The sequence below is a fragment of the Vespa crabro genome, chromosome 23 (assembly GCF_910589235.1).
Source record: "Vespa crabro chromosome 23, iyVesCrab1.2, whole genome shotgun sequence".
Classification (NCBI taxonomy): domain Eukaryota; kingdom Metazoa; phylum Arthropoda; class Insecta; order Hymenoptera; family Vespidae; genus Vespa; species Vespa crabro.
In genome coordinates this window covers 736,660-748,454 of record NC_060977.1, presented here as the reverse complement: position 1 = coordinate 748,454, position 11,795 = coordinate 736,660, and positions in this window count along the sequence as shown.

Sequence of the window (11,795 nt, the reverse complement as noted above, 5' to 3'; positions counted from 1 at the left end):
GAGCTCACGATCGGGCTGTCGGCCGGATCCTATCCGATTTCGGTTGGCAGGTCGACGGCACGCGGGCCCACTGGTCAGAATGTTTCTATTGTTCCTCGTGTAAAAAATTCGGTAACGCTCCTGGTACATATGTAAGTAGCATTCGATGACGAAGGTACGAAGGTAGGAACCTTTTTAAATGTTACCAAGGCACGTCTTCTTCTCGTTGCTTCTTCTATTTGACCATGGTCGATGATGACGATGATGAGAGAGAGAGAGAGAGAGGAGAAGGAGCAAAGGGTCTAGGTAGACAACGCCCGGCTTTTCGGAATATATGTAGCGAATCGCACACGGTCAACGGACTTGGCCAACCATCCGACGGAAAGAATAGCTACGGAAGAGATAGAAAAAGAGAGAGAGAGAGAGAGAGAGAGAGAGAGAGAGAGAGAGAGAGAGAGAGAGAAAGAAACTCGGAAGAGAGAAACTCGAAAGATAGGCGACGGAAGAGAGAAAGCGACAACTGTCGTTCAACGGAAAGTATGCAAATCGCATGGATTTCCATGCTTGGCCCACTCTCGCGAGCAACGAACTTTGCCTTGACTTTGGCCGAGATCTTTTCCCGTGGCGCGTGTCCATTAAAGTCTTTCGTAATTTGTTCATCGAATGAGAAAAAATATTGGAGCCAATTATCAGGAACGTTGGACGTGTATGTGCGTACGAGAAAAGTACGAATCGACGTAAAGAAGAGAAAAAAAAAATAAAAAAAGAAAAAGGAAATGCGTTCCAACGGCATATGAAGAATCTGTCCCGTTCCCGAAACGGTATCGTTTCCCTTTTATAAAAGCGAAAGACGTCGTCCTTGGTGTTGCGAGCTCGAGCACATTTATTTCAAGCCGGCAGGTGTAACAGGGTCTTACACGAGCGTTGCTCATAATCGGCACTTCTTCCATGCTCGGTGGACCACGTCTCGTTCGAGCACGTGGCTGCGTTCCTCTTGGCGGGAGGTAACCGGTTCTTCTCTTCCTCTTGCGTTCTCGCTCGCGACAATGACCAATGGCCACTTTACGAGCACCGTCAAAGAGCTTCTCCTAGCACGTGCCTCCGATCGCTCGGACCCTTAATCCATCGATTTCATGAATTACCAGATCGACTTATAAACGTTTATCCGACGATCAAAGGAATTTATCGTTTCGACAACAACTCGTTGCCTTTTTATCAAATTACCTTACGTGCTCCGTGAGTTGAGTACTTCCTCGCAAGTTTGAAAATAAATTGTAGGGTGCACCGCGACGTGTTGTACACGAGCAACACCTCGCATTTTCGTTAACCTCGACGAAACGAACGGTACGAGTCCGTCGAGAAAATCATTAATCACTCGTAAAACCCAGAAACGCTTTCGTATCGCGCGTAACGACTTGAAATATTTTGCTCGTCGTTCGACCATTCCAAGTTGTTATATATATATATATATATATATTTCTTTCGGTGCAAACGAATAAAAAGATTTTCGTGTTTATGATTAAATTCTACACGATATAGGACGTATAAATATTATCCGTTATACGAATTGTCGTATATCGAATAGGAAAGCGTGTTTAGGGAAGAAAATCTAAGAAAGGGGGTCGCGAGGTCTATGCAAAATCCGCGCTAACGATTCCAACGCTTTAATCCAATTTCCTTCGTGGCCGTTAATATATGCCAGGTATTAGGATACAATCCTCTCCTCTCGGAGAATTCTAAGCCAATTCGGCCTCTCGCCTTTTCTCTCGCGTACGTAGACGATCCTATCGTCGATAGGAGAGAAATACCCCAGGTACTCGATAATCCCGCGAACGTATTCGAAAATCGTGATCGAGTTCGCCGTTCAACGGCTTTCGCATTGATACTCTGGGCCGGTGGCATAACATTTCCTTAGAATTTCCTTCCTAACTCATAAATCGGTACGTTGCGCGACTAGAAAAAGGGGTAGAAGTGTATTGGAAAGGAAGGGAGATAGCCACTGAGAAAGGAAAGAAATAGCGAGGGAACATTATAATGTTAAAGGGATGCCACCTAGTCGTGGTGGATGGTAAGGAGGAGAGAATATAAAAGAGAGAGAGAGAGAGAGAGAGAGAGAGAGAGAGAGAGAGGAGGAAATAGAAAGAGACGGTGGATTTCGGTATATCGAGGAAGTGGGGAGAGACGTTTGAAAAGCCAATGCAAAAGGGGAGAAATTAAAATGTAAAAGGGATGATGTGCTCGGAGAATCGGAGCTAGGCTTTTTACTCTCTCTCTCTCTCTCTCTCTCTCTCTCTCTCTCTCTCTCTCCCTCCCCTCTCGCTCGCTCGCTCGCAAGCTCCTACTTTGCTACTCTTCTTTGGTTCTCTTTCCCAACTCCATTCGACTCTTCCTCATTTACGTCGCTTCTATCCCTTCATACCTTTCTCCGCGTCGTCCATGCAAGAATAACCGTCAAATTCTTCCTAGAGAGACACGGATATTATTTTTGCGTTGAAAGATTTTGCAAAAATTTTATACTAAAAAGTCAAACATATATCTCGTTGACATATTGATTTCTAGAGAAACCTTATCACGCTCTCGGAGGATCGACGACATAGCTATATCGTTTAAAGATCGTCTTTATCTGACGGATATCGATCGATGGGGGGTAGAAAGATTCGTTTTTCGAAGGGATGCTCTACACAATGGCTACAGGTGATCTGCTCTATCTGTGAGAACGTTCTCACAGCATCCTCGGGAACAGTCACCCTTTCCACAAGGAGCAAGACACAGAGAAAGAGAGAGAGAGAGAGAGAGAGAGAGAGAGAAGGAGAGAGAAAGAGAGAGGGAGCGAGTTTTCGTTTCGTGCTCATTCGTGCGCTACGCTCTCTACCAACGCTTTTTCGACCGTATCTATTTTAATGCACGCGTACGTGTGTTAGGCAAGAAGCGTCTCCTTCGATAGGATGCTAGGTGCTATAGTGTTTTTGGCGTACCCCTTTTGAACGGATAAGTTCGCCCCTTGATCGTCGACGCTCCACGGATCGTATAATGGTAAACGGTTAGGGACATATTTCTTTCGAGATGCGTATCCGTCGATGAGAGACAATCGAGGAAGAAGGAGAAAGGGAAGATTCTACGTGACGTAGAATACACGCGAGACGACACGAAAAACGAGCTCGTTTTTATTATAAAATAAAAAGACTGACGAGGGTACTTTACGGAATCTCCTTCTTCGTCGGTTCTATTTTCTTATTTTCTGTAAAAGACGAGCTTACACAAATTACTTGTATATAAAAAACACAAAGGAATATCTTTCGTTTCTTTTTAACGCTCGTAAAATAAAAAAAAAAAAAAAAAGAAATTTTCTCTTTAATAAGATGCACTTTTATGCCAGAATATTTAAATAACAATTCCTTGAAAGAAGGCACCGAGTTTCGATACAGGATGCACCTGCACGTCAAATTCAACGAGCATTATACTTAATGCGATAATTAAAAAAGTGAAAGGACGGTGAAAAAACGGATTGGTCCCGTTCAAAGCGAGCAAAGATGTAATTAATATCCGTGAAAAGATCTGTTCGACGACGATCGCGAAAAAAAGGACACGTTGGAAAGCCCTGTTAGTTTTGTCGAAAGTTCGAAGGTCGAACGTCGATTGACTCGTTCCGGCAGCAGATTCGAACTCGCGCGTCCATTGACTCGAATTGACCCCTAGGCCCCAACGTCCGGTTTCTCGTCTGGACCTCTGACCAACCAACAGGTCCCTGTCACGGTCCCATTAGGATATCGCTTCTTCGATGGTAACCCTCGGAGCAAGAAAAGAGTGAGAGAGAGAGAGAGAGAGAGAGAGAGAGAGGAAGAAAAGAGAACAAATCAAAGCTGGCACGATTTCGTGCGACGCGGCTGCAACCCGAAAGCTCGGATTGCAGTTTGGGGTTGCCTCGTAAAAAAAGATTACACCGATCCAGTTTTAAACGAGGTACTACGTGGCGTTATACGTATGCAAATCCGTGGAAAAGAAAAAGAAACAATCGGAAAGATTGAATTCCGAGCGACAAATAGTAAGAATACGAGGGAGAAGACAATTCCTTCAAATATTATTTTCCTCCTACTTGATTTTTTCTCTGAACAGGGTCTTCGTTCTCTATGTCCAGGTTCTCTGCGATCAAACTTCAACTGACTGATCGAGTTTGCGCTCGGGCAAGTAGAATGAAACGAAAGCGGTCACCATGCGCCCCGGCGGTGACGAAGCGTTTATAAACATTCGTCGGAATATTTTTCAAATATTCATTCAAAGGGAACTTTAAGCTCCGATCTGAGCTCCTTTCGAAATTTAACGAACGATGCGGCTGTCGCAGTTAGCGTAATACGAAATGTACATAGGAAAAAAGGGAAGACGAAGAGCCAAAGGAAATTTAAGGACGACTTCTCTCTTGATTGAAGTCATCGTACTCACGGATGAGGACCTACCACAAACGTCTCCGAGCAATCGCGGACGTTTTCTCCGGATCCTGCGTCTACTTTTCGAAAGCAAATCCTTCCGGTCTTTCGTAAGTATCCGTGACTCTTGATTTTTTCCTTCTTGATGTGTACCGAGCGTGTGCACGGATCCTATGCAAATAACGGTAACGTACACCTCTGGGAAAATTCCGACGATTTCCGAGGATTTAGCAAGGAATTACGACTTTCCTCGTTACTCGTCGAATGAACGAGTGAGATCTCTCTCTCTCTCTCTCTCTCTCACTCTCTCTCTTTCTCTCTCTCTCTCCCTTAGATCGCCATTAGACGATTACGAGCCCGTGTCGCCGTGCGAAAGCGACTATCTTGTAAATGAAGAAGGGAAAATAACGTCTTCATCCTTGTATCTCGGGAAACCGGACAACGTAAGGAGAACATTGTCGGAAGGACAAATCCTATGCAAATCTATCGTATGACATAAAGCGAAGAGCAGAGTTTTTCAAAGGATCGATCCGGTCGTGAATAAGGGAAGCACGCGGAAGTACGGATAAAGAGTATTCACGGTTAACGAGTCTAATTACTCCTTCCTTCCTATCGTGCTCTACGATCCGACCATCCTGATCCTTATTGTGGCAATATGCGATACGCCTTGAGATAGAGCCGGTTAGCACGAGTTAGGGTATCGTTGCTCATCATCGATAGGGTCATCACCGTGGGATCAACGGGTCATCGGAGTCGAGCGATCGGCCCACCGACTACTTGACCGGTTCGAAGAGCGGAAACACGGAGCCGGACGATCAAGTCTTGGCTTCACGAGTGGTGGACAGCACGATCACGGTGGACAGCACGCGCTAGCCCGGTACAGGTTGCTCGATCCTCTTGACAATGAAATTCGTTCCAAAGTACGAGAGAACGAGAGGATCTCGATCTACCGGTCGCGCAGGTCCTTCCTTTAATTCGAAATTGAGCAAGACGTAAAGGAGACGGACTTTGATCAACGGTCGCCTCCCCATAGAATCCAGAGTTCGTGAAAGGTCAACTCGTATTCGCGTGGACAGCTCGCTCGACCGGCTTCGTTGGTTTTCCAGGATCATCTAGGGAAGCTCGTTGACGGATTAAGAGACGAGCACGGCTAATGTGGTCCTACGAATCGAATCCCGATTGACCCGAGCGTGAGACACGAGCGTGTAATCCATGTACCGGACGTATCGCGTAGGGAGCTCCTTTCCAAACAAGTAATAAAAACGAATATACGACTGCAAACAGAAGGTAAATTAACGACAGGTACTGTCCGTCGACGAGCGTCTCGTTAATCACGACATAGAGTTAATCCGAAGAAAGATGGGGCTGCATAAAATATCAAAGACAATGACTTTTCAAAAGGATAAACACAGGCAAATGGCGCAAGGTGGGTTAGAAAGTTAAGCAGCTGCGTGGAAGAGAACGAACGAATTCAGCGAAGGGTGGGAAAAGCGAAAGTCTTCTCGCTGCTCTTTCCGCTTCCTTCCAGTCGGATGCTGCAAGGGAGTGATCTTTCTCTTCTACTTGGTTCTACGTCACGACGACTGACTCTCACCAAGCAGCTGTTGCCGTTTCGCCGTCTCTATCCCAAGATCGATTGCTAGATCGTTCCAAGTATTTGGAATCGAACGACATAAAGCGATTTCTGCGTCTCGGCTTTGGCGAAACTTGCCTCGCTTAGCGATATAGTAGTAGTCTACCTTTTGGAAAGATTCCAACGCGAGAGAAGAAGCCTTTTCGATGCGTAAACGATATCGGCGATATCAATGACTTTTTCCATCGCTCGCTAAACGTTCCTTCCTTCTTTTCCGATCTTCGTATTTCATTCTAAAACGACAATTCCACGTTGAAAACGAATCTAAGGTACCACGTACCGCGAATGGTGTATTTATCAACCGTTACGATGACAAACGGCCGACGATCGCGCGGCGATGTATTTCTCGTTGGATCTTCGCGCACGGTACTCCTTGGAGAAATGAACCTGTTGCGGGGCTTCATGGACGCCATTAACATGGCCCCACGGTTAACTCCTTTCTCCTTCGTAACGTAGCATTCGTGATCCTCGAAACGTTGACGAGATTTGGAGGCCCTTACAAAAGCGACCTTTTTCAAAAGACACACAAGCCTTAGATAACGTGCGTCTAACTTTATTTATTTTATTCTTTCTCTACTGTTGCATATCCATGACGTTGGAACAGCTGCAGAATCGGAAGAAACTAACCGAGTGTACACTTGTTGCGCCTGTCGAATCGATGCACATGGACGATGCACCTGCGCACAAACTACATGATAATGTACGTGATCATTATGCTCGATTACAAATTTAATCGCGTCGAACGATTATCTTTAACGACGGCATTTCTATCGAGATATGCGGATGGACAAGATAGGCGATAGGATTTTACGATTAGACGATTTCATTCCGTCGAGAAACGTATCGTTCTATCCGAAACTTGATCATTTCCATGTGGCCTAGGCCCTGTTTCTCGCAAGTTTGTCGGAGCATTGTCCTTCTTGGACGTAAGAGGACGCCAAGCTGTGAAAATAATTGCGCTAGGAAAGACAGAGAAGAAAGAGACGAAAGAGAAAAAAAAACGGTTCCCAGGATTCGAATAGCTTCGTATGTCTCCTATAAAGGGAAGATTGTTCTGGCTCTATTCTATGGGGTGGGATGGATGAAGCGGAGGGTCTTGATTCGTTCGTTCGTTCGTTCATTTCTTCGCCAAGAGGCTACGACGTTGATGCGCGAAGGGTGCCTCGGAGGGATGCTGCTGCATCTGCCCCTTTAGTGTAATGATATCTGGAAAAAAAGCATTCAAAGACTCGGCCATCAATTTTCATCCGTAAACGGGACACGCTTTCTCCTTTCTAGCGCGCGCGCGCGCGCGCTCGGAAAAGTAACGACAGATCGGATTTTACGTTTACTTTTATCCGCGACAAGTTTTAACGAAAAATGTTTTTTTTTTGTTTTGATTAACGTTAGCGACAAAAGATGATTCGGAGAAACATTTAAATTTGCCGCCACGTCGAACACGTATTTTTCGAAGGAAGCCGTCGAAAACACTTGGCGAATTGTTGAGTACGAGTACTAAACTCTCAGGAGGAGGAGTTTTAAAGCGTCGGTGAAGGTCGTGGACAGATAGTACGCTTCGAATCTGTTGCCGTTAGAACGGCCGAAAGCGCATTTCAGAGAAAAAGAATTTTCTGTGCTTCCAGCTGAGTCAGGCACTGCAGGGTGCGGGAGAGGATGAAAAGGGATTCCTCAAAGAGGTTCTCAACCACGTGTTTTTCTTTTCAAAACGTTCTTCCCTCTCGTATTCGTAAGGAATAATCGATAACGTTAAATCCATCGATTAGCCATGGATAAAATTTATCGAATACGTACGAAGTCGTACGTTCGTTTGCACGTCGTTATTAAATATCGATCGGATAAAAATGTTATGAATATCAAATTATAGTAATAAACTTGCTCTTAATGCGATTGAATAAAAAAAATTAATACTTTATTAGTTTTTCTCTATAGACAATATCTCGACCGTCTCACACCGATAATATCCGTTATCTTCGAAAAGGGGGGTGAGAACCTCGAACGTCTAAGACCTACAACGACGGAGTTTGATGCCGCGCTACACTCGGCAATTATATGGACTGTGGAAAGCCATACCTTTTCGTTTCTAAAGTTTCACGGAACCGGTACTTCGCTACGAGCTCAAATTCCTCTCTAAATTCGTTACGCTATCGGCGAAACTATCAAAGTATGAATATACATACGGTCGCATCTAAAACTTCAATTATCGAGAACTCGCATGGAAGCTCCTATGAGTTTCTCGGTATGTTTGTTCCTGCGTGACAAGCAATATCGTTATCAGAATTCCATAAATTCTGTTGTTTAAAATAACAATATCAAACAAATATCGACTCTGTTACGTTCTCGAAATGCAAAAGAAAAGCCATTAGTTTAGTCGACGGCAAGTTGAGCATGAGAATCGAGAGATCGAATGTCAAGATGGAAAGTTATCAGGGTGCACTAATGCGCCCAAGACCTCGAGTACAATGCGATTTTTGAAGAGAGACGCGTTGGAATGGTCATTTCACGGGCATTTTCGTATTGTTCCTATGGAATGGTGGAGAGAAGTGGCAGATAGGGAGAAGGAGAGAGAGAGAAAGAGAGAGAGAGAGAGAGAGAGAGAGAGAGAGAGAGAGAGAGGGAAAATGATGCAGAGGGAGAAGAGAGAGCGAGATGGAAGCGCAGGGTCGACACCCTATATTTTGGTCTCATTTTACTAAAAGGCGATCGTATTTCACGATTCCTCTCGATGCGAGGACAATACGCTTGCGTGCCGTTTTCAATTCTTCGCTTCTGCTCTTTCTCCCTTTTTCTCTCTATTCTCTCCATCTCGCTTCTTTGCGGTCCCATCTCTCCTTCGTTTTCTCTCCCTCTCCTTCTCTCTTTGCTTCTTTTTTTTTCTTCTTCCTTACGATACTTTGTAACACGACTTGGGGAATCAGAGTTTTTTCCCTATCGAATCCTCGCCGTTTTTCTTTTCTTTTCTTTTTTTTCTTTGTTTTTTTTTCTCCCTAGATCTCGCCCGACATCGTTCGCGCATAGAGACGCCCTCATTTGTCCGCAATTTAACCAAAAATGGAGCCCTCTTTTAGACTATATTTATTCGTTCGTCTGACCGTACGTCTTTTTCCTTACGCGAGCGTGTTCTTTTTTTGTGGATAATTCCGCTCGAAAAACGATATATATATATATATATATATATATATATATCGCATATAAATATATTGGCGAGAGATCGAATGGCACGAACCATGACGGAGGAGCGTGGAAATTTGCTAAACAACATTCTAACATTCGTAACGGGCGACTTCGAATCTTGGCGTTTAATTCGCCAAGTACAGCGATAAAAAAAGAAAAAGAAAGGACGTTGTCGTTGTTAGATCCCGGTGGAAAATTCGAGCCAATGGTCGATCGCGAAACGGGTCGCTAGGAAGGATCCGCGCAAGGTGGACGATCACGAAGGACGAAAGGTCCTCGAAAAAGTCCTCGGTCCGACCGTACGTCGACCGTATGGCCACGCGCATCGAAAAGTTCCGTCTGACAATGGCCCGTCCGTTGGAAATAGAATCGCCCGAGGTATGTCCGCGTATGAACCGTTGATACGGATTTGAATATTAATTTAGGGTCGTCCACGGGAGACGTTGTCGTTCAGGGTGCCCCTAGGTCACTCTCAGGTCCTTGTTATCCGTTGCTTCGGGTAGCCTCTTAATAAAGTCCCGGTACCGTTTCGCGATACTGTAACGGAATCGCACGCATATATCCTCGTTCGCGTAGTCGTCGTTCGTACGTATTCAGGAGGCTGGACGATGCTATCGGTGTATACGGAGGAAGAAAAAAAAAAGAACAAAGACGAAAAGAAACGAAAAAGAGAGAACCCTGTTGAGGCCTCATGCGCTTGATACCTCAGGTTGGATTTATCGTAACGGCCGCTTTTCCGACCTGCTTACGAGTTTAGCGACGCGAGGACACACAAGAGAAATATCTAGGTAACTGGGTATTTCTCCATTGCCTACGGTCGATCTCATTATATACCAAGAATGATTCGAATGATCGAAAGTACGAATCCCGAGCGATTTCGGGCTGATCTCTTTGGGATCGATTTTCAAGGAGATTCTCGGCCAAGCTGGTTCCCCGATTCCGGGAAAGGCTAATTAACTATTCGAGTTTCGGACGAACCTCGACTCCGTGCCGAGGAGTTATTAGAGTGTCGTAACAACAATGTTCGATTCGTAAATGACAGGGAGAAATTAACGTTTAAAAGATTGATTAACTCGGTTTGTTCCACCTCTTCCTATTTTTTATTATAATATCGCGGCCTTCCCGAAAGAGAAACGCGGACAGCAACGGCGCGAAATTATCGGACGCAAGCGTGGAAATCACGACGGTGTTTCGTATAAATTCAAATTATCATATTAATGTCATCGTGTCATCGTCGCATTATTCACGTATCCCGCGACTAATATCTCATAATAACCGCTCGGAGCGTATAAATTCTACGACGGTTTCTTGGAAGTCGATAATAGTTGGTCGATGAATTTCGGGCCACCCGTTTGCCGAGAGCCTCTCTTTCTCTCTCCTTAGTTTCGTCTCCTTAGTATAAAATACTAAAAGGTTCAGAATCGATGATATTTAAAAACACAAGACTGGATGGAAAAATCTCTGTCTCTGTTTCTCTAAGCGATATTGCTCCGGCATACTTTTTCAAAATTATCGCAAGAACTATAGCCGCAAGCCTCGAAAAAAGACAAAGTACAAAGGAACGGTATATTATACCTACTTGCGAGTTAGTCTCTCACGCTTTCGAAAGTCTCGGGAGAATTTGTAGCCGCGAGACACAGGGAGCGTTCCCTAAAAACAACGACGGATCGATCGCGCACAAAGGAAGAAGGAAGCGAGCGCGCGAACGAAATAAAGAAGGAGGAAGTCCACTTTCGAAAGCGAGCGTCGAGATATTTCAGGGCAATAATTCAATTAGCCCCGAAGATTTAGTACCGCGGACTCCATAATTCAAAAGCTTCGGTATCGCAGGAAAAGAAAGAGAGAAAGAGAGATGGCAGACTCGGTTAGAGGCACCTTGGCATAAATTAGAAGAACAATGCTCGGACCAAGGTGGACGAAAGGTAATGGCCGCGAGGAAAAGGGCCGCGTGGAATAAGGACGCTAATAATACGGGCCGGCGTGTTGGAGAAGAAAACGCAAGAGCGAGAGCGAGAGAGAGAGAACGAACATTGGCGAATATTCATGCGTAATGCATGCACGTCGTGTGTCTCGGTTGACCTCCCAAACAATTAGAAAGGGTCCGAGATACATGAGTATAAGCGCAAAGAAGCATCGCTTCTGAGAACTAGAAAGAGAATACTACCCTCCTTAGCTTACGGAGGGTTGCGTTTCAATTTTCCAACGAACCGTTATATCGCAACGTCCTTCCAAAAATAAAAACGTTTCGGCCATTTTAAAAGATTTAATCGTTTCGAGAATCGAGAAAGATGAAAGACTCGACAAGTGGAACTTGGAAATCCGTCAAGAGTCTTTTGGTTTCGTCGTTACTCGTCGTAGCTTCTCGCTTTAAGGACATATTTATCGGTCTCGGAGCCAGAGGGAAGGGAAAGGGTCAGGGAAACGAGGAAGGGACATGGCGTCGCTCGAAAGAAGTCTCGAAAAAATGCTGACAGGAACCGGTAAGGCCCGTGCCTCGAATCGAGAACGAACTGGTGTCGATCGACTCGCTCGCTTTCCGGCCCTAACTGTCCATCCTTTGCCGAGGAAAAGGTTACGGAGAACGTGGTGGA